We start from the raw sequence: 22,141 nt of genomic DNA on the forward strand, positions 1-22,141 counted from the left end.
TCTAGGGTAGGTATAGCAATAGGTATTGCTGCCTCCCCTTCCACTTTCTGTAGTGATACTACAGAATGTCCCCAGTTTGTTTCTGGTATCTTTCCTTCCAAATTGCAGTAGCATTAAGGAAACAAGACAGTCTCTGTTTGAAAGCTGTAAGAAATTGTAAGAACTTGTGCAAAACTATTCCATAAATTCCTTTCTTGTTTGTTTTTTAAGGTGTGTGGGTTTGTTCATTCAGAACTACCCAGCTAAGGTGTGATAAACTGAGGGAGCCAGAATATCTTATCCGATGCCTGGTACAGTAATTGCTTTTATCTGTTCCGTGTATTAGGCTTCTCCAAAGAACATGACATACAACTCATTACATACTTGGAAGCAAGACCTTATGTAAGAATCCCCATGGATCTAAACCCACCATGCTCAGTTTTATGGAAGCAGTGAATGTAGGCATGGCTCATGGAGGTGGGAAGACCATAGTCTAGCTTATTGAAGAGTCCATGTATAAAACCCAGTAAGACAAGAGACTTCCTTCATTCATAATTTCTATGGATGTTATTCCTCAACTCTTCTTTATAGGGCTATATCTTATACAGTTGAAGGAGAGCTCTACAAAGAAGAGATTTTACCATGAAAGTGATGGATCCGAACTTTTCCTGTAGCACTTTGCCAGTTCTCTGTGGAGTTTAGATAACACAGCACACCAGTTTTTATGTATGTATGCATGTGTGTGGAAACAAAGTCCTGTTCACCATTTTGTACAGGAAGTGAAATGTTCCTGCAATTCATCAACAAAATAAAAGAGATGTCCCTTTTGATACTTCAAGGCTTGTTATCAGTGGTGCAATGATGTAGGCTTTGACATACACTAAACTTTTCTTGTAGGGAGTCCAGTTTTTGTTTCATGTCTGGGTGAAAGTAGTTCATTTCTTCAAGAAGAATGAATGGAGTATTGTGCATTTGGTGCGGGGATGTCTAATCCTCATTTGTGAGTCTTCTGTCATTATAACTGCCTCTTTTGTCAGGGAAACAATGTTCCTTTTCCACTGCCTTCTAATTCCCTGGCCAGTGCTGCAGTTCATGCAGCCTGTCTGCCACTGCTGCGTCGTCCCTGCTGCCCCTCCACTCCACAGCATTTTCTATGGGAAAGGAATCTCGTTCTTCATTCAGAAAGCTGGGAATATGGCTCATTAGGATCTTGGCACCATGAACGAAGCTTCTCATTTAACTTCATGTTTCATTATGGCCCAACAGAAGATATAATTCATCAGATAAGGAACAAAATTAGTACACTATATATTTAGTCACCTTTTTTTTTTCCCCAATTTAAGTATGCTTTTCGGATATAAAGTAGAAGAGTTTAAAGCTCTCACTGAAGTGTTTTTGAAAGTGATCCCATTTCTTCTAGACCTCTAACTTTACTGTGCTGCTCTCTTTCTTTATACTGTCTTTCTGACAGAGAATCTAAAGGCGCATAAGGAAACTAAGTGCAATGGATATGATGCAAGAGTTGATGAATGGCAAATCCCTTAACAGGGGAAATAACTTACGTTTATATATTTCCCTTCAATTCCCAAAGTGTCTCCAGGTGCTTTGGAGACCACTTAAAGGATTCCATCCTTCCTACCAGTTCTGGGATGAAATTCCTTGAGGCTTAAGGAATATGCACAATCCTGTCTAATATTGGAGAAAGACACAATATGCTCACTTCCCAGTTTATGATCCTGTCTAGTATGTTGAATTCTTTTGATCTGCAATTATTCTATGTTACGGTTTTAGGCCTGTTTCACGCCTCTGTGTGATGTCAGACCTACTGTGTTACACCCACTCCGTCAGTCAGACCTGCCACTGCGCTGCTTCTTTCTTGCCTCTTTTGTAAAGCACACATCCTCTGTATATATACTGCAGTTGGGGAAAAGGCTTTTTCGGCTCCTATATAGTACCTTCTTTTTGATGAATGCTGTCTAAGGAGACTGCAGTTGGGTAAGTTATTTAAGCCTTTACTAGTGGCAGAAGAAACTTATGATACAAGTATGCATTTCCTCCCTTAATCAGTGCTGAGCTCCAGGATGCTCTTGCCCTCATCCTCTAGCCCTGGCTGTGGTGGGGGACAGGCAGCTGCTGTCCTGCATGAGCCCTACAAACACAACTACACAAGGAAGGGAAACAGGGGAGGTCTTTCTCAGTATTAGTTTGGTCTTGAAAGCCTTGGGCACAACTCGGGTAGCCCCTAAACATGGTTTTCTACTTCCAGAGAGAGACCCACCTTTGTAAACAATTCAGTTGGACATATGTATGAGCCCTACATAAGCATCAAAAGTAGATTTGGCCTCCACTTCTATAAGGCAAACATGCAAACAGAACAATTTAAAAGACTAAGGCATTTTGAGTTTCTTACAATAGGCCATACACTATGTACCTAAAGCTTTTTTTAATCTTTTATTAAAGTCTAGATGTGCCTTGTGTTACTCTTGTGGGAAGACCATGAATAATACAACTGCTATCAACAAAAAAGAGGAGTCTGGAAAGTGTATGAAAGAATCTAAATCCAAGTTCTTTGATGCTGGTGTAAATCTGCAGTAATACCCCTAGCACTAGCAGAGCCTGATTTACACTGATGTGATCAGGCAGAATGTGTCTCTTCATTCCCAGAATGAAGGAATGAAAAGACAAAAGAATCCTGACACAATATGCTATGACCATTGCAAAGGCAAAGGTATAAGGAAGGACATACTCACTACTCCTTTTAGTCCCTGTTGGATCCAGTACATTGAGTTTGAAAATAATAAAAAGAAAAAACATCAGAACCAAATAACAACCAAGAAGCATGGTGAAAACTAACAAGATGAAGTGATATTACTGAGAAAGAGGTGAGCAAGTAGGGAGAAAATTGCAGAAAGAGGGGAATCTACAGGAATGAAAATGAGAGGTAGCTGGCTGTACAAAGCTGCGGCTGCGGTGCCTGGAGCCTGGGGCATCTGTAAAGTTTTCACACAGAAGCCTTTGGGGACTTTGCTCCTTCAGAAGAAAAAATCCGTGTGGGTTGGAGGTCTAATGCTTTGCATTCCTATGTGGCAGAAGCAGGATAGATATGAAGTTTTATCCCCATTCTTCAACCTGCAGATACCCCTTTGCGATCTATATGTAGATTTTAATGTGATATTAATTGCGTCTCTATTGATGCAATTCTTTTTATCATGTTGTCCTATTTTAACAGGGATTCCTTCTATGTACCATTATGTTGTACATAGGTCTCTGTACTCATGTCATCCGTACTGAGAGGTGCAAAGTTCCACTTTCACTGTAAACGGAAACACTGAATGTCTGTAAGTCAAATGACACAGCCTCACTAGATGTGTATAGGCCAGTGTTGTCAGAAAGACTGGAAGCTCTCTGAAAAAGCACCAATAAAAACTTCGGTTATTACCAGGAACAAGCTGTTTACACTTGTTCAGGTTGTAATTTTTGAGCATTTAGAGTTCAAGGAGGTATATGGACATCTATATCTTAGAATGAATAGAAGTTTCAAATGGCCCAAATCACACTGAAATTCATTTTTGAAAAGAGTCTGAAGCGGCTTTTAATTTTCTACCATATCTGTAGTAGCTGAGCTGCAATGAGACAATCTGTGGTAATGAAATTACCATCACTGAAGTGATTTCCACTGATTTAACTAGATTGGATATGACTCATTTTATTTTTATTTAAACTGCAGTTTAGACTCAGTAACTCTCTTGTGTGAGCAAGGCCTCAGAACTAAGTGTACACCAGAATGCATCTTAACTCAGCCCAGCACATTCTACAACACTTGTTTTCAGATTGCATCTCTTTTTTCTAACAGGATGAGGAGGTGCCAGATAAGTGCCAAGTCACAACACAAGACCTGTGGTTAAGTCATCTCTACAGTCTGGCAGCAATGAAACTGGCAGTATGATTCTAGTGGGTGAATCAATGCAAAAGTCATCTGTCTTCTTTTGTTTCTTTGCAGACACACTCAGATTTTTCCCAGAAGTTTCTTAGAAATGAAGCAGATTGTGATCTGAGCTTAAGGCATGGGTGTGCTCTCTTTAGGGCACTTTTTCCCTATACTTGGTTGGAGTACAGACTTCAAGTACTTTCCAAACATGCCATTTTCAGTGATGCCATAAAAATTCTAACTGCAAATGATAGAACTGCTGTAGAAAAGAATAGCTTCCATCCTTTATTAAACAAAACATTTAAGTACAGAGAGAGTGTGTTAAAAGAAATCATAAATTACAAAGCCAAGCACTTGCTGTGGTTAAGCTTGTCATTGGGCATCTATTTTGTGCGATGCGAGTGACCGTATTAACACGTCAGATGCCTTAGATGCCTGAAATTGGGTAGGTGAATAGAGGTCTAAAACAGTTTAAGCAAATTACCTGATTTGCTGTGGCTTCTGCAGCTAATAGTGATGAAAAATAACTGTAGCAAAGATGAAGTCTGCAATCAACTAAACACAATATACCAATGTTTAAGGCTTATGCCAAACAAAGACTCACTACTATTTTCAGTGCACTGACTGAGTTACAAGTGCCGGTGCTGTGTGAGCACTGCAGCAAGTTCTCTACTGTCAGTGCTAATTTCCGTGGAAGGAGAATGGAATAGTTACTTCTGACTGAACAGGTACTTGAACTGAGTGAGAAGGGGAAGCTGAGATGTGCCGTTACCATTAGATTTTTGTTAGTAGATAAATACTAGTACTTTATACAAGTGCCTGTACTTATACCAGAACTTTAGACAGTGCTGTTTCTTGTAACTTAACAATGGGGAATGACACCAGAAAGGCTTCAGCCTGCTTTATGAAAAGCTTGAGTAATTTCTCTAAATTAAAAAATGCACTCAGCCCGTAATGTGACTTTGTGATTTTATCATAAGCCATACTGCCTAGCTGGTTTTGGGCAGAGCAAAAAATGGTTTCAGGCCATAACTAAGAAATGTATTTATACAAATAACCTGATTTATTTTTTTAAGCTCTTTTAAATAATTTCATCGAGTTTTCCTAATACCAACCAAACCTATGTTCCAGATTTTGCTTTTCTAGTCTAATTTTTAGCTAGTGTACGTTTTTACCACTACGGATGACAGCAGAGATTCCCCATGCTGTGTTGCTATCAGTGAGGTAGGCTAAAAGGACAGGATATAATAGCTCTGCTGTAGGGATGACTCAGCCACGCACCTTTAGATCCCAGAGAGTGCTGCCCTGGGACTTGCCAACACAGCTCCTTCAATCCAATGTTTTCTCCTGTGGGAGGAAAGCAATGGAGTACCTGAAATTTCATGTACCTACTCTAAAGTATTAGATGAAGGATCTTTGCAATTGTTTTGTTAAATTTAAAAGACACTCTGGCTCTCCGGAAGTTCTAAATCTAAATAGGCTTTTGTATTAAAAGCCTATGTAAAGCCTATTATAAAGCCTAGTTTTCACCTTATTGAAAGTTTTTGAATGTTGTTTAAAACATCACTAAGCAATTACGTCCTAGATACAAACTACCCTGTTCTCTGCTTACATGAACTGCAAAGCTCAGTATGTGTCTTGGTGCTACTGGCTGCAAGACATTCTCCAGGTATGTTTGATGGGGAATTACATGCCCTAGAAAGAAAACAAATAAAGAAATCTGCTTTCAACTCTGAAATTTTCTCCCTAGTTCTTCCTGTGCTTAAAAATAAAATATTTTAATATATGTAATCCTAAGACCTAAAATTATGCAGTCCATTTTTTTGTCATGACCAGGACTACAATAACTCAAGCAATTCACGGGAGAGTAGTGGGAACTTTGCATTATCTCTTCTTTTCCAAATGAGCTGGAACAGAGTAAATAGGCTGTATACAGCTCTGAAAAAACCCAGCTTGTGTCAAAGGGATCCTTTCAGCTGCAGACCATTATGTCATCCACTCTAAAGAGCTGCCCAGCCCAGCAGCTCTGAGAGTTGGGTAAGCTCAGGGGGTTTGTTCTGGGGGTGGTTGAACAGGCTCCAGTATTCTGCTGCACTTGGGATACAGGGTGAGTGTTAAATGCACGCAGGAACTGGAGATGAGAACCATGAGATGTCTATTGTATTTACAAAAGAATTGTGATTGGGAAGACTTCTGAGTAACACTAGAAAGGTGACAGTGTGCTATGAAAAAAATATTTATAGCTTATCCTTTAAGAATCTAAGAAGATGTTTTTATTCTGCCATTCTTTGTGGAAGTATGACCAAATTCTCACAGAATGCTGTGTTCACTTTTCAGGACTCAGAATGTGTCTCCTGCAGTCTTTTGTTTGATGACTTACCACCAGAGTGTTAAGCTTGCCTATTATAAGATCTGTGATGAAATGCTACTTCTGTTACTTTTGATATATAGGTTTCGTCCACTCTGTTCACTGTGACGTGGCTTTAGTATGCATCCATCTGTGCATGATAAGCAAATTCTTTCCTAAATTGCAAAATAATCTGTGATCTATAGAGGCAAAGTTTTTTTTGACCTTGAGGTTTCTCACCCCTTGTTTGTATCTCCTTGGATAAAACTTGCCTTTTTGTTCAATATCTTTTAGCATCCTCATTTTAATTGGTGAATTCTCTTTCTATTGTTGCTTGGTACATCTGTAATAATTTCAAGGTTCGAAATACTGGCAAAACTTTTTTTTTTCCCCTTTTAGGAAAAAAGGTTAGTTTATGAGAACATACATTTGTAATATCCCTTTACAATAAAGCTTCTCCAAATTGCTGTATCTATGGATGCAGGGTCCAGATTACACTGTGAATTTCTAAAGGGAAAGAAAGAGGAAGATTTTTGTACACAGTTTAGGGTGAATCTAAGTAAAAGCTTAATAAACTGAAATTGAATGCCATTGGTAAATGACTGCATGCTACCATGCTTAAAACCACTTGTGACATCCCCCTTCAAATTATTTACTTTATTTCTACTTGAGATTAATCACTGAATTAATCAATGTTCAGTTATACATTACTCAAGAGGAAAGCAAGAGTACAAATAAACACTGATCTTAGATGTGGTCAAACAGCATTCTGAATTATTTAGAGGCAGATGATGAGTTTCAGCGACTTTCATTGCCTAGGAGAATAACATTCTGTATTACTGGTGATCTAGAATGCCTTCATGTGTTTACTTTTTTTTTTAAATATATATTTTTTCATGGTATTAAAACAGGTATTGAACTTTGATGCGTTTAGTGTCACTTTGAGAAAGATGATTGAGGAGTTGTCAGAGCTGCACAGTAATTTTCTGCAAATAGGTTCTTTAACTCACAACCTGCAACAATCCTGTTGTCAGCAGGGATCCTTGAAAGTATAAATTCACCTCTGAACACACATTTAATGGTTTGAAGAAACAACAGTACCTTGTGGAGTTGCAGGCAGGCAACATAATGGGAATACATGAGTGGCACTGTGAGGTGAAGCAAGACAAGGTTGTAGGGCCAGAGTCTGTCCCACCCTTGGTTCCCACAGCTCTCCTGATGCGAACCCTGCAGCCAGCGGGGGCTGTGTCCCGCGGGACAGAGGTCAGAGAAGAGCTGCTGTGGTTCCAGAGGTGGGATGGCGTGGGAGCACAAGATGGAGGAGGAAGGATGACTGAAGGATCAGGAGTTGATAAAAGGTCTTGTCAGGAGTGGGAATAATATCTCATGTATGGAGGAAGCAAAGGATGAAATGGAATTAAGTTTACTTTTTATTGTCATACTCTAATTACTAGTAGCTGTCATACACTTGTCTAGTTAATAAAGGAGCTAAAGGGAAAGAGGGTGGTGGTAGTTCTGCCATCCTGATGGAGGTGGAAGGAAGAAAAAGATAACTGAGCTCACATATAGGGAATAGCTTGTATCATCTGGAAGGAATCTATTTGTAACTGTTTAAAAAAATATTTAAAAAGGAGCACAGGTGATATGGAAGAGAATACTGTTTTGTAGCAAGGTAGTAGGTGTGGGTTGCTACACAGAGCTCTTGCAGCTGGGGGAAAAAATAGACAGAAAAACATGGAAAGGATGTAGAAATCTATTTTCAAAGTCATATGTGTAGGAAGGAAATAGTTGTAGTAATCCATTGAAACATTGTCTGTCCAAATAAATCTTTGCTGTCTATAGTTAGCATTTTGCATGACTTTTCTTTTGGAACTTACATTTCAAATGCAAAGATAACTCTGCAAGTTGATACTATAAAATGGAGTTTTGCCTTTTCTTGGAGCTTTTTTTGTGAGCCTGAAAAACTTGGATCTCGAGTAAAGGAATCTCATTTTCCACCTAGGAAGAAACATCAATTCTAAGAAAACTCTTTGCTAGAAAGTGGAGCTGAGTTTAAGACAGGGCAATGAGCTGTCAAGGAGCTGTGTGTGTTGCGTGCGGCACTGCCATTATTTGGCAATTCATACAAAATAAAATAGCAAAGAGAATCTACAGCTGTGTATGTGCTGTTGGTCTTTAATCATTAGTAGTTACATCTCTTCAACAGAGACAAGAAATCTGTTTAAATTATGTCACCTAAATAATAATATAACAGATTAAGGGTGTTGGGGTTTGGTTTTTGTTTGTTTGGTTTTTTCCTTTTGGGGAAGAAGGTTAAAAGATACAGTCAGCTTTCCAACCCAGGCTGCAGGTGCTTCTGTCTTGTTTGCAATCTTGCACAGAGTTAAAAATATTTATTGCTGCAGGGACAGGGGGCGGGCACATTGGCTCCTCTGTGCTGTGTGGCCTTGAAGCCAGAGTAGCAAAAATTTACAGATCCTGTAACCCTGGTGGTTAGGGACACAATATGCTTGCTTACTGGCGTGCAGGTTACAATCTAATGAGAGGACAGGGGAGCAAGCAGTCCAGCCTCTGGTGTTGAGCAGAGTTCGCTTTTCATTGTGAAACAAGCAGCCAGGCAACTTCACAACTCTTGTGCTTTCTGGCAGTGGTGTGGTCACTTGGACGTTTTTACAGCTACAGCTCCTTCTGTTACTTATCCCATGGTCTGGCACTACAGTAACTAAACCTTCAACAACAGCATGTTGCAGCAGAAACATGCTCTAACATACGCCAGAGAAGATAACAAATGGTGCACAGTCTGTGTAACAGCATAGAGGAAATGACCAGAAAGACAGCAAACATCTAGAAAGCTATTTCTGGGTCTCCCCTTAATAGACAGAGGCAGTCCTGTTTCATGAGAAATCAGAGGGAATATGGAGGGACAGATGAGTAGCAGGGTGCTGTTCTACCTAATATAACCCTCACCCAGAATGCCTTAACATATCTCATAACATCCTTTGTACAGCCTCTCGTTCTCTGGGATAGAAGCAAGTGGCTTATTACCACTCCATTTCCTTTACATAAAAGGTAGACACATATTGTGAGAAAGATATCTTGCTGACTTGAGTAATCAGCATTTTCACAGGACAAAAGTTTACCTTTACCATTTCTTTTGCTGTCTAAGGCTTGCCAAAGGCTACTACAGCACCAAAGATATGTTTAGTACCACTTGTCTGCTTCTCCAACTGGGTACGAGTTGCCTGTGGGCAATTCCTCTAAACTTGCAGGAAGCTCCCGCTGTGGATTGTGCTGCCATGTTCTTGTTGTGTAGTCTGAGGCTATATGGAGTGCTCCCAAAAAGTATTCATGGAGGCTGAGTGAGGCACCAAGGATCTCTTGCCAAGGGGTGCCTTGTGCACTTCCCAACTTGAGCAGCATGGTCAGGGTGAGGCGGTATGCTGGTGCCCACAGAAATATATCTCTTAAGGAGACCTTTCTCCCCAAGCAGCATGCTTCCTCAAGAATCTTTCACCCATTTCTTTTAGTGCTGATCTCACACTTCTATTGTGAGCTTTAGTAATCTTCTGGGGGTTTAGCTGCTAGCAGCACTCTGGCTTTTCACTTAAAAGGAGAGCCCTGTGTTACAAATAAATGGCTGAAAGAAGACCTAAAAGGTGACACTTGAGTCTTTTTGGTGGGATTCTGATACAGTGTCCTGATAAAGTGCTGGAGCTGTATCTTTTTGTACTATCCTATTTCTCAGATGCTAATTTTATCTAATTCAAATGAAAAGAGACGGTGTGATAATTTCTAATTGTTCTAAATGTTACCTGTGAAGCCTATTTGCATTATCCTGGAAACCCAAATAGGGCAGCTTTAATTAATAGATCCTGTTAGTTTTCAATGAATCATTTGTATTTCCAAGTTTGCTTTCACATAGCTGCTGAAAGGGCAGAATAAAGAGTCATCAGTTACAGTCCTGGCAGGGTTGTTATCACCCATCCAGTTTTTGCAATATAATTGAGAATTCAGTGCATTTCTTGCTGAAGAAAGCGAGTTTTTGGAGTTGCACTGAGATTTCGTAAGTGCTTCAGATAACCACAGCTAAAAGCATCTAGCGTCCTTGTACTGAAGCAAAGACAAGCAGATTTTTTTTTTCCTTATTTTCAGGTCAGTGGTTCCGGAATAATACTGTATGGTTGAGCACACAGCCTGATTTCCAGAAGGATGATATTACAGCTTCAATTTTAACACTAGGGCACTATAAATGCTAGCCTCAATGTAGGGCTGTTTTTACCAAATTAAAATAGTGCAACAGCAGCCTGTTAATACAGCAGTGTGATTATTAATAAGTAAATTCAGCCCCTCCTACTCTTAACACAAAACTGGTCACTGCTTCTTAAAAAAAAAAAAAAAAAAAATCTTTGAATCTATGCAGTATTTCATATCTGCATCCATTTTCTACCTATAGGGTGGGGAGAAGTAAATGATACCAGGTGAATAGACTCTTCCTGTCTTCCTGATCCATGCCAGCTGTCTCCTGCTCTACAACATTGCTCCCTTCTGACAGACTAATCCTGTAAAACACTGACTGTGGTGGAACTTGGTTTGGTCGGCATCTGAAAATCTGCTACAATCTTGTTAGTCTGAATTTAAGAAATTAGTAAGAGTCTTTGGAGTAAATTCATGTCTGCTATTAAATCGGTGAAAATACATACATTTTTTTCCTTGTGATTTTTAACCTGAGACTTGCAGCATTGAAAGCTGACTGCTTCTTTTGAAAGTTTCAATATGCTGTTAGGAGTAATAAAATTAAATTCTGGTATGGAGAAGAAAGTAATAATTTTGTAATATTTATCCTGAATTTTCCTTTTCATCCTCTATTCTTGCACCATAATATAATAACATCAGGGGGGTGTTGCATTACCAGCTGCAGTCACGTGTTTTAGCCTGTCTCTCTCAGTATTTCTAGAGAGTTGAGTCTGAAACCTCTATAACTTTACCACCTTCAGAGATATTTCTTATGGAGCTGTATGTTACAAAGTGTTTGGAGACTCTTGATGATAATCCCCAAAGAATGTGTCTTGTGCAGTTTCTAAAATAATAATTCTAAATATACTGATTCTTGCATTCCGGCTATCAAATTTGAAAAAAACAAAACAAAAAGCCTGAATCTTTCCATGCTGTAGCAACAATAAGACCTGGCAGAAGCTGCTACAGGTAGAAACAAATTTTGGATCCCAATCTGCTGTACAGAGCCCTTTCTTCAGGGAAGGCACAAGGCATAGTGGTAAGAAAACACAATTCCCACTAATTTAGTTTAAAAGACAGTTTCTTTTTTTCATTTTTCTCCACCATAACTAATTAATTCACATTATATGAGACCCATTCTATTACCCTCAGGAACAACTAATAATTGAATCTCTAATAAAGTCTGACCTAAGCCCACACTTCACTATATAGTACCATCTCTGAATACCAGATGGAGCTCTCAACCATTTTTGCTTCATAAGCATTTGGGGATGGCAACAATCCTAAAGCAAAAGATATTCTGTGGGAATAGGCTTGAAATAACTGGAATAAATACATTATTTTGGTCTATGTTTCGCATGCAGAATCTGTAAGTTAATTCATTACTATAGTAAAAAGATATGCTGTAGTTTCTTAGAGTGGTAGGACACTGAGAATAGAAACAAAATGTGTCTGCAGGAGTTTCACCAATTTGTCCATTTTAATTCCACTTTCTTATGATTTTTTCATATTCGTAACTAATCTGAAAAATATCGACAGGCTGACATTTAATTAAAAAGTATGCAGCATTGCCATTATTCCTTTACATGGGGAAATTGGATGCTGATTTCACACTGATTTAACATTGCTCTTCTGGTCTCCTCTTGTAACTGACATTTCTGCCTATCCTCTGGGTATCCAAACCCAGTGTCTGAACTAATCAAGAATGGCTGAACATTGAATGGTTTGGGTGTTCTGGAACACAGCAGGCATATTCCAACTTGGAAATAAATGAATAGAGAATGTATTAATAGTATCATATGCAGTTATAGCTCCACACATACTGATTTATAGAAGAGAAAATAAAATGCCTGGTTTGCTAGAGCAAATTTTCATCTCTTTTTTTCAAATTCTCAGGATAGGTAGCATACTGATATTGTTGCCGACAGTCACTGGTAGCCTTGTGGAGCAGTGCAGCTTCATATAAGATGGAACACCAATGCGAATTTTGTGTGCCTGGGTAAAAGATTTTTCTGATGGGGACATTCCATTGCACACTGTGTAAATCTGTCTGTGTTTGAAATGGAGAGGAGACATTGCATGGACATGTAGCTCCCATTGTAGAGCTGGAAAAATTAATGCAGATTATATTTTATATATATAATGTGTGGGTGATATTGGGGGGCTTGGGGACAGGGTGGGTTGGTGGGTTTTTTTATTATTATTTTTAAGGAACAATTGGTGTAACTTCCACCTCTGCACCTGAGTGATTTTTAAACTGATCTTTTTTCCGTCTTGCTTGTCACAAAACACACTAATAAATAATGGACTGTTCATAACATTTGCTCAAAACACAGTCCCATAATAATCATGCACAACAGAAGAACTTCCATGCTCTTATCTCATTGATTCAACTCATCTTGCAGCTGTGGGCTTGGCTTTCCTGTGCAGTTTGCTGGAGGTCAGCTTTGGGGGGTCTCTGAGTAAAGGCACTTCATCTGGTGTTGTCAGTGGTAGTACTGTGCAGTGGAATTACTTACTCTGTTGTACAGCAATTCAGTAAACGAAGTAGAAAGTGAAACTTGGATATTCTGACTGCCACTGTTTTATTCTACCTATCAGCTGTCCCCTCATGTAGCTTGCTTATTTTCAAGTACTTCTTGTTGGGTGTGCTCAGTTCTTGTCTTCAGCAAGCCTGTAAGCAGACCTGATGCATGCTTAAGAGAACTTCCCTTAAGAAGGAATAAAGCACAGGGGTGCAAAGTAGGAGCTGGAGGAGTGAGTGATAGTTGAAAGCAATAATATTGCTTCACTCTCACAAAAAGCCCTAACCTTGTGCAAGATGAAATTTAGCCCCAAGTTTCCATAGTCTCTTTAGCTTAAATGCCAAAAAAGTGCCTTTAGTGCCCATCTGTTTCTCTTATAGCACTGCTGGGCATTTTCGCAAGTTCTGTAGAACTGTTAACCTTAGAACGAATTTAATCTAAGTGTGATTTCCGCTTCACACTCACTATTAGCTAGTACACAGCTCTGAGCACTGACTCTACATTTGTCCATTGTAGCTTCTGAGTGTCACCGTGCTGAGCTGAGAGATGCCCTTGTTGGTGTTATTGGAAACCCTCTACTTTCACTCTGAACAGTCTATCGCCCAGTGGATTTCTTCTTAAAACTTGAGCTGCAGCTGGTGGAGGAAGCAATATTGACCCAGAATAATCCTTGAATAGAAATGTGATGTCAGTATTAGAAATGTTTTGGTTGTTTTCAATATATTGGTTGTTAAAGATATATATAAATATCAACAAACTGAGGAAGGCTGGAGGGTGGATGATAAGGGGGGTTTGATTATTATTTGATCACTGGAAGAAAAAAGTGGAAAATCCTGACGTTGCAGTAACAGCAAACCTGCCAAACTTTGGCAACTTGCTAAGTGTATCTGTTGGAACACTTACACTTCAGCCACTCGGTGCCAGTACTTCTGAGCTTAGCTGGGAAACACTGCTTCGTACTAGAGCCCAGACAGCTCCACGTCCTTTTGGCCCTTCAGTCTGCTGTCAAAAGGACAGTCATATGCCAATGATCATTTCAGCCTTATTGGTGGCTTGGAAACTGTCCTAAACTGTAGTGGGTTCATTTTTAAAAAAAAAAAAAAAAAAAAAAGTCCAATGCTGTCTCTATAGTATTAGTAATGCTAAACTAATGACAGATGGCAACACGGTCAAATTTGCAGAGTGGTAGGTCCTTTTATTAGGCTGACATAAACAAAGTGACCTTAAGGCACACCTCATCTGAAGACAAGCATGTAGACTTGAAAATGAGCTTCATAGGTGAGTCTAATAGAAGAATATCACCTCCCTGTGCAAACTTTATTTCAAAAAGTATAGTCCAATATAACTGTGAGATCCAAAAGGGACAGATGGGTCAGTTGTATTCATTTAACATTTCTATTTCTAGCAGCATCTGTGGCAGGATGTGGGGTGGGGGGTATGTATTTTGTTGTTTTAATCTGAACGGACCTACTGAGAGGTGTGATAATTTGATGCCTTTTTGGTTATCGGGTATGTAGAGATAAATTCTTCTAGACTGTTCTTAGTTTCATCTTTCTATGAAGCATTGTCATCTTCATTCTGAATTTTTTGGGCTTTGGTCAGTCCCTTCAGAGCCCTAAGTTCTTTCTCTTCCCACTCTTGCCTGCTTCTCCTAGGCAGTGAGATAGACACTGGTAAAAAAAAGACATGTGGTAAGGTTATATTCCTGCTCCCTATGATGCCTTTGCCTCTTGTGTATGACTTAGCTTGATTACAGCCACATGAAATCTCAAAGAGAAAAACTGGTTCCCCTGGATGACAGACACTTTCTGTTTTCCATGTGAACTGAAGTTTCTGCTTAGCTCTGAGGCAAGTAGATTTTCAGATTATATAAGCAAATGATGAAAATAATTACAGACAGCTTTTCTTCTGTGCTTGTCTAGAAGGATAATGAAATGAAGAAGGATAATTACATTGAAGCTTTTTTTCTCCCATAGATGTTGAAAGCACTTTGCTGTGTCCGTTCCTTTTGGACACAGCATATGCCATCTTGTGGAGAAGTCACATTATGTCTGAATCCTTGAGACAATTATTTAAAGATCGTGACATTCTGTTGTGCAATATGTAAAATAGTACATATTTTTAGCTCAGTGCAAACAATCCCTCTTCTTGGACACTGATTTTGTAATTGAAGTTACTTGAGTTTGACTTGGTTCCTTTACTTTTGAGGAAGCTGAATTGATTTTGCTAGGATATGAATCTCTTGTTATCATTTGTACAACTATCAAACATAAAATTCTTTGCAGTTTTCTTCTTAGTTAAGTTTAAATCAATGACCTAGAACTGTTCATCTGGGAACAAAGCAGAAATAATTAGGAGAAACATCTGTCAAAGCAGCATAATTGCTACATGCCAATAATAAAAAGAAGAAAACTTTAGAAATTTCCTTGCTTCGAGCATGAAAGTGAAAATATTCTTATTAAAGAGACAAACAACTTGTACAAATATATTTTTTTATCTGAAATTAATATATCTGTATTCTTTGTTGACCCATATTAGTTTATTTGATTATTTCTTGGTAGAAAGCAAATGACAACTCTGAAGACAATCTTTAGTGACTGAAAAGTCCTTTCCAAAAGCAATAAGGATTTTTTTTTACAGGGAAGGCTTTAAAACCCCCCAACCTTTGTCAAAATATTATGCTTGCTGAATGAGATCATTTCCCTTTTCATGCAGAGATCAGAGTTCAACAGATCTTGTCTTGTAAAAGTCCTTTAGAGATATCCCACTGCCTGTTTCTTCTAAAATTTAAAATAAGGCAGGTTTATGGTAAATGTTTCCAAAAGCAAATATGTAACAAGATGGTTACAAGGTCAAGTTTTTGCTGTTAAATTATGATTCTAATAGGAAAAAGCCTCAATTCAGTTGATCTAACTTAAAATCGAATTTGAACTCAATTAGAAGCTATTTTATGTATTAAAAAAGGCTGTAATTTAAATTTAATTTCATTAATAAAAATTGCTGGACAAATAAAGTAGTGTCAACCACATGCTAATTAAAGAAACTGTACTGTTCATTGTGCTGACAGCTCTCTCTATCCTGCAGGTAGGCAGAGCCATTTCTAGCTTTAGAGCAGATATTCTTGTTAATTGGTCATGAAGAGATACTGGAAAGGTGGCTGATTTATAAGCTTTCACACTATTCTATTCATGTGCAAGAGAATTATAGTGCTGCAGAGGTGTCAGCAGCTTCTGGTAATAGATTTGTCACCCAATATTGCCCGGTACCGCTGAAGTACTGAAAGCTATCAAGCAAGTGGCAAAGCGGCAGGACCAGATGGTTCTACTGTTGAGATGATATACAAATGTGGGGAAGGTACCTGGTAAGAAAACTCATGACTTACTAAACAAACACCTAGGAACAAAACCGAGTGTTGCAAGTATTTGAAGATACTAACATTGCCCATCCATAGGACAATAAATGAGGTCATGCACCTTGTGATAATCATAAATAACTTGGTCAGCAAACACAGAGCTTATGAGCTGGGCTAAACTGAGCCATGAATTTGTGCAGAAGCAGTTTATTTTTAGTTACTGTGGATTCTGTTCTGGTTGTGGCACATATCGCATGATTTTTTTGCAGGCCAAATTCAGGAGCTGCGCAGACAATCAAGACTTGCAGAATCTATGCGTACTGCTGATCAGCCAGCTCTCAAAATCCCCAAGTGCTTTCAACCATCACATGAGGGTTTCTTGTTCACTTATTTTTATTACTAATGTTTGTCTGTGAGGATATTCAGTTGTTTACTGATTGCCTTGCTTGTCGCTAAGGATTAGTCTGAAAAGACAGAGGATTCATTTCAACTGAGGAGTGTCCTGAACATTTGGCATCCACATGTAACAAGCCATTCAAGGCTGCCAGCAAATTTGGTGAAGTGCTTTCTTCATGTGTAGCAATGGATGATGAAATTGCATTTCACCATAATTAGTCATCATTTTGATAAAAGGGTATTAATCCTCACATTGCTCTCGCTGTTTTAGCTCTGTAGCTCTGACACTTGTGCCTGCGGACAAGCAATATCAAGTGACAAGATATGCTAAGTTCAAATGTTTGTAGCATGAAGTGAGAGGAGAGTGAGAAAACAAACAGACCTTGGCCTCCAGCTTGGCACATAATGTGCGTGGGTGATGCTGGGAACAGTATTTCAGGAAAGTGGGTATTTAAGGCCTTAAGGAAAGCCTCATTGGAAAATTATGAGTTTTAGCAATAAAGTCTTAATTTCTATATATATTTCATATTTCTTGCCTATCTCCCAACTAGGTTGTAATAATTCTGGTGTCCAGATGACAGCTGTGTGAAAGATTACTATGTCCAAATTATGCAGAAGAGACTACTGTATCATTCCTTATTTGCTTCAGATCCACAGAGTTGGATCAAAGCAGTTAATTAAAATAAGTCTGGCTGATGCCTTAAAGAAAACAACAGAAAGCTTAAATGTAACATTTACATCAGTGGTTTCAGCGGTCAGATACAACATGAGCCAGCAAAGATGGTTTACAGCCAAGACTATACCACAGCTTGGCCAAACAGCAGGTCAGGCATTATTCTGGAGGAAGGGTGAGAAGATGTTTTTTGCACCGCTTTGTTCAGCAATGGCATCACTGCAGTTGAAATTGCACTTCAGTTCTGTCTGTAGAAAACATAATCAGGCAGCTTTATTTTTAAAACCATATCCTTTCTGTACCCTGTCAAGGGAGTGGAAGATTAATTTGAAGGATAAATGGTTGGAGAATCATAATTTTCCTCTCTGTTTTCTGATGGCATTATTAGAGAATCCATCAAAAAATGGATGACTTAAACAGCACAGATCTGCCAGTTTTAAATGTGAAGCTTTTCTATCATAACCATTTCTTTTTGGTTGTTTATACTAGGAGAACCATAACTGGCAGTGAATGATTATTCTCCTTGTAATTCTTTACATGAAGTGCCAAGCGTTCTGGGAGAAATAAATCTATCGTTACCTCTTTTGACACCACACTGCTGTGTCGCTCTCTAGGGGAGATGATATGATTTACATACTCAAATGTTTTGCTGTAGTGTGAAATAGTGTTTTATAATCTGGCGGCTGTTATTAGCTGTTATGATGATCAAATAACACTGTGGGAGTTGGTAATTAAGAAGGAAGCAATACCAAAAGAAGGACATTAATACTTAGGTTTGGATTAATTTAGCAATTCTGTCAACCAGGTACAGTCTGGGGGGATCATTTGCAGTTTCAGACCTGATATTCTACTTCTGTTTCATGTAACAAATCCATTAATATTCCAGTCTTCCACAAGTATATTACCCCATGTATTAACTAACTCGCAGATGAAAGAAATAAGTCTTTTTTTTCCTTAATGGTCATAACTTTTGGAGTGTTCATCCTTTTCATCCCATCGGTTTCCAGCACGCAGGGGGCTGGATCACCGGGGGAAGTGTAAAAGGCACTAGAAGAAAATGGGAACAGAGAAAGAAAATGGTTTTATGTAAGGCAGCACGTATCTGAGAGGGGCCTTGAAGTCATTATTTATCTATCATGAGGGTTTGTCTTGGGTTTTCCCCCCTTACCAGTTCCATATTGGTGTGGAGCAATAATTTTATTTTGATACATGAACCTAAGCAATGATGCTGTCGGTCAAAGGGTATTTATCTTCACAAAGCAGTTTCTGAAAGGGAGGATGTATTGGTGTATTTGTGGGCGTTCTGTTCTCTTTTTTTTGTGTGTTTGTGGGTTTGTTTTTTTTTTTCTTTCCCCTTCCCCCTCTGTCACAAAGAGAATTTATTCGGGAATAAGTTGAATTTATTAACTCTCAAATCAACATTGCAAGGTCCACTATCACAGCTTTTTTTTTTTTAAAAGCCAAGTGTTTGGAAACGAGTGTTCAAGATAACCTACTTCCTGGCAGCCTTGAAACCTAGGCTCTGCTCTTATTTCACACAAGCAAACTGCACTTTCAAATGAATTTGGCACATTTATCAGACTCTTTGATAACTGTATATGTTGGTATACTTGTTTTTATTGACCAGGGCTAGTGCTCACCCACGCAGAAACAATCCAGCAGTGTTATCTAGGCCTGTCTCTGCAAGCTGTTAATTACTGCATTGTTAGCTCTGAAGAATGTTGTGATTAGTATTTCTGTAGTAGTACCTGAGAGGAAGTATACTATGGTTGTACCTAGTTTTGATTATTGCAGAAATTTTTATGTGCACTCACTGTTAAAAGTAGCTTAGAGAATAAAACTGAAGCTGTCTGCACATTACAATCAGAAAGTGCTGAAGTTACTATAGAGTGGGTTTGGAAGCTGATGAAACCCTAAACCCTGAGCTCACCAAAGCTTCGAGGCTCAAGTGGTTCCTTTAGCTATTGGTCCTCTGCCCAACAGACTTCGAGAGGACCATGTAGAAGTTGAAATTAATTTCTCCTGCACTAAAGTCAATTGAGTTAACTTAGAGTAGACATAAATATTATGTGGTAACATTATTCCTTCAAAATGTAGCTCTTGCCTATCCTTCATTATCTTGACACATGAAGCAAGTGGCAGATTTTTTTATTCTATTTGTTAGTATTTACCAAATCAACTAATATGCTGTCCCAGTCTTTGTTTTATCAAAGCTCTAAGCCCTGGATCCAACCCAAATGAGAACATATTTAAAAACAAAAGTCAATGACACTTTCTCCTTCCTGATCAAAAAACACACGGAGTGCCAACCATTTAAAGCACTGTATAAAACCCCATAGAATTAGTTAAGGGGACTCTGTGTTCTACCGTGAGTGTTTTGCATTCAGAACCTCAGCCAGAATAGTTCCGATTACTCTACTGGGTGCTAACAAGGGTGCTGTTGGTGCTTTAGTAGGGATATGCAAAATTCCTTTTTTCATGCTCCCATCTAATATTGAAGACCTGCTTAGGTAACCGCATCTCATCTGGGCAAACTGTGTGCCCGGCTCACAACGGGTAAATATTATCAGTGTTTTGAGGACATCTCAGCAACGTGAACACGTGCTTTACACTGAAGTGTGGGGTGTGTGTCATGTTTTCAGCTTTGAGGCTTAAAGTGTGAACCTCAAAACTCGTCACATGGTGACTTGGCTAGTCAGAGAGAGAGAAAATGCTGTTAGCTGGAGAGGCAGCAGAACATCTTCATTTGTACCTTGGACCTGTAGAAGAGAATATTGATTTACGCTTGTGAGACTGGTAGTATGTGTATTTTATTATTGTTTAAAACGCAGGTCAATTTTAAAGAAGGGAAGTTTGACCAAAGTCACTAGATATCAAATGGCATAACAGCAATTTGTACTGCTGTTTTGTGGTGTAGTGTGTGTGTGGGGGGGTTGCTGGTGTGTGTTTTTTGTTGTTTTGTTTTGGTTTTTAACTGATGTATTGTAACATTACAATGACATTGTAAGTGTAAATAACTTGTTCGTCAGTATTGATCCCACCCGGAAGTTCATGCCCTTGGGATTTTGAAGTAGGTTTTCTTCAAACAATTGGTGCTTGTAGCAGGGAATTATGCAGACATGATAATTTTGGAATTTTGGTTGGTTTGGTTTTGTTCATTACTTTAAACAGAAATCTTCCAAAATATTTGGAATTATTATGCTTCTCGATGGCACTGCTGTTTGTGGGTTTTTTTGCTTTTTTCTTTTTTTCTCAAACCCGTCAAGCTTACCTGTTTCTCTTTTAAAATATTTATATTGTGGAAGCAAACCTACCAGGCTTAAATTTTAGCTGTTACTGTAGGCACGAAATTGACTGGCAACTGCAATACCAGAATGACTGGCTGTATTTTGCTTGTACTAACTGTTCAAATTCTGTTGGAGTTCTTGTTCTGTTTGCTTTGCAACTTGAATCACCCATTGCAACAGTGGGGGGAAAAAACCCAAACATTCTTTCAGAGTATTTGACTTAATGTATCTACCTTGCTTTCTCCGCCTATCTATGCATATACATTGATTACTGGTCTGAAACTGCATTCTAGCACAACTCTCCTTAAGTATCTAGTGTTATTGATCAAAATAACATTATTGATCAATTGTAAGTGATCAAAACTCATAGAAATTCTTTTCTAGCCTTGGCAAACCAATATATGCAAAATGACCGGGGGGCAGGGGGGGAAATGTATGTGTGCAAATCTTACTATTTCCAGGCAGGAGAAAAATAAGTTGACATTAAGGTTTACTTATTGAGGGCATATTACGGAAGTAAAATATGGCTAATAGGCTTTTAAATGTACATCAGCTTCTAAACTTCATTTTGTTTCTTTGGTGGAAACGTAACTGTGGTAAAAGCAAAAGCTAGTAAATCTAGCATGCGTTCGTTTTTGGGGCTAAACTGACATCTGCTGGTGTTGCATAATACAATACATGCAATTAGTGTGATGACAAAATACGCACAATATTCTGTGTATGTTTCCATTTGGGTGACGCTGTTAGCAGACCTGTCGATGACTCAGTAGGGTGGAGACAAGCGTAACAGCCAAACAGAGCTGGTGGGGCTGCCTGGCACATCATGCCACCGGACAGGGCATGGAGCACACTGCATTTGGAATCACTTCAACCTTCTGAAATTGCCATCTGGCCTTTTTTTCTTCTATTACGATTTAAAAAAAAAAAATATAATCTTCAGAACAAAAATATTCTAATAGGTACACAGCTCATGGCGGGGGGGTGTAGATAATAAAGATTTATCTTAATTTCTAGCATGCAGTGGGCTGGTGCTGCCCATGTGCCCACCCGTCACTTGGTCTATGGCAGGAAGAGAACTCCTGTGGTCACTCTAGGGACGCTGTGCGGGGTTTGCCCAGCCCAGGTGGGCCGGTGGGCCGCAGCTCACGGGTGCTGCGGTGACCTGGGCACACACAGAATGGCTAAAGCTGATGCTGCCAGTGCCAGCCAGCAAAGGAATGGAAAGAGAGGAACTGGGGAATGGTGAGACAGGTGGGAAGGAGGAGGGGTAGTGAGAGGAACTATGCTCATGCACTGGTAAATGGATGCTGACTGCCTGCTGTATTTGGACATTTGGTGGAAACAGTAGGAGGGCAAAAGCGAACAACGTTATTGGGGTACCCAAGGAGGAGTAAAAGCTGTAGCGCAAGCTAGCCTCTGAG

The 22,141-nt window shown here is 39.1% G+C and overlaps 1 protein-coding gene across 2 annotated transcripts in view; it reads left to right on the forward strand.

Annotated features, from left to right (window-relative positions):
* Nucleotides 1-5,943: 5,943 nt before the first annotated feature.
* Nucleotides 5,944-22,141, forward strand: part of LITAF (lipopolysaccharide induced TNF factor) — a 34,652-nt gene continuing 18,454 nt past the window's right edge. Inside the window, exon 1 of one of the 2 annotated variants that reach the window (XM_074597779.1) lies at nucleotides 5,944-6,014. The gene's annotated coding sequence lies outside the window, so the exon portion shown is untranslated. The remainder of the gene's footprint in view (nucleotides 6,015-22,141) is intronic. The other variant, XM_074597778.1, reaches the window with a different exon arrangement.

The sequence above is a fragment of the Larus michahellis genome, chromosome 8 (genome assembly GCF_964199755.1).
Source record: "Larus michahellis chromosome 8, bLarMic1.1, whole genome shotgun sequence".
Taxonomy (NCBI): domain Eukaryota; kingdom Metazoa; phylum Chordata; class Aves; order Charadriiformes; family Laridae; genus Larus; species Larus michahellis.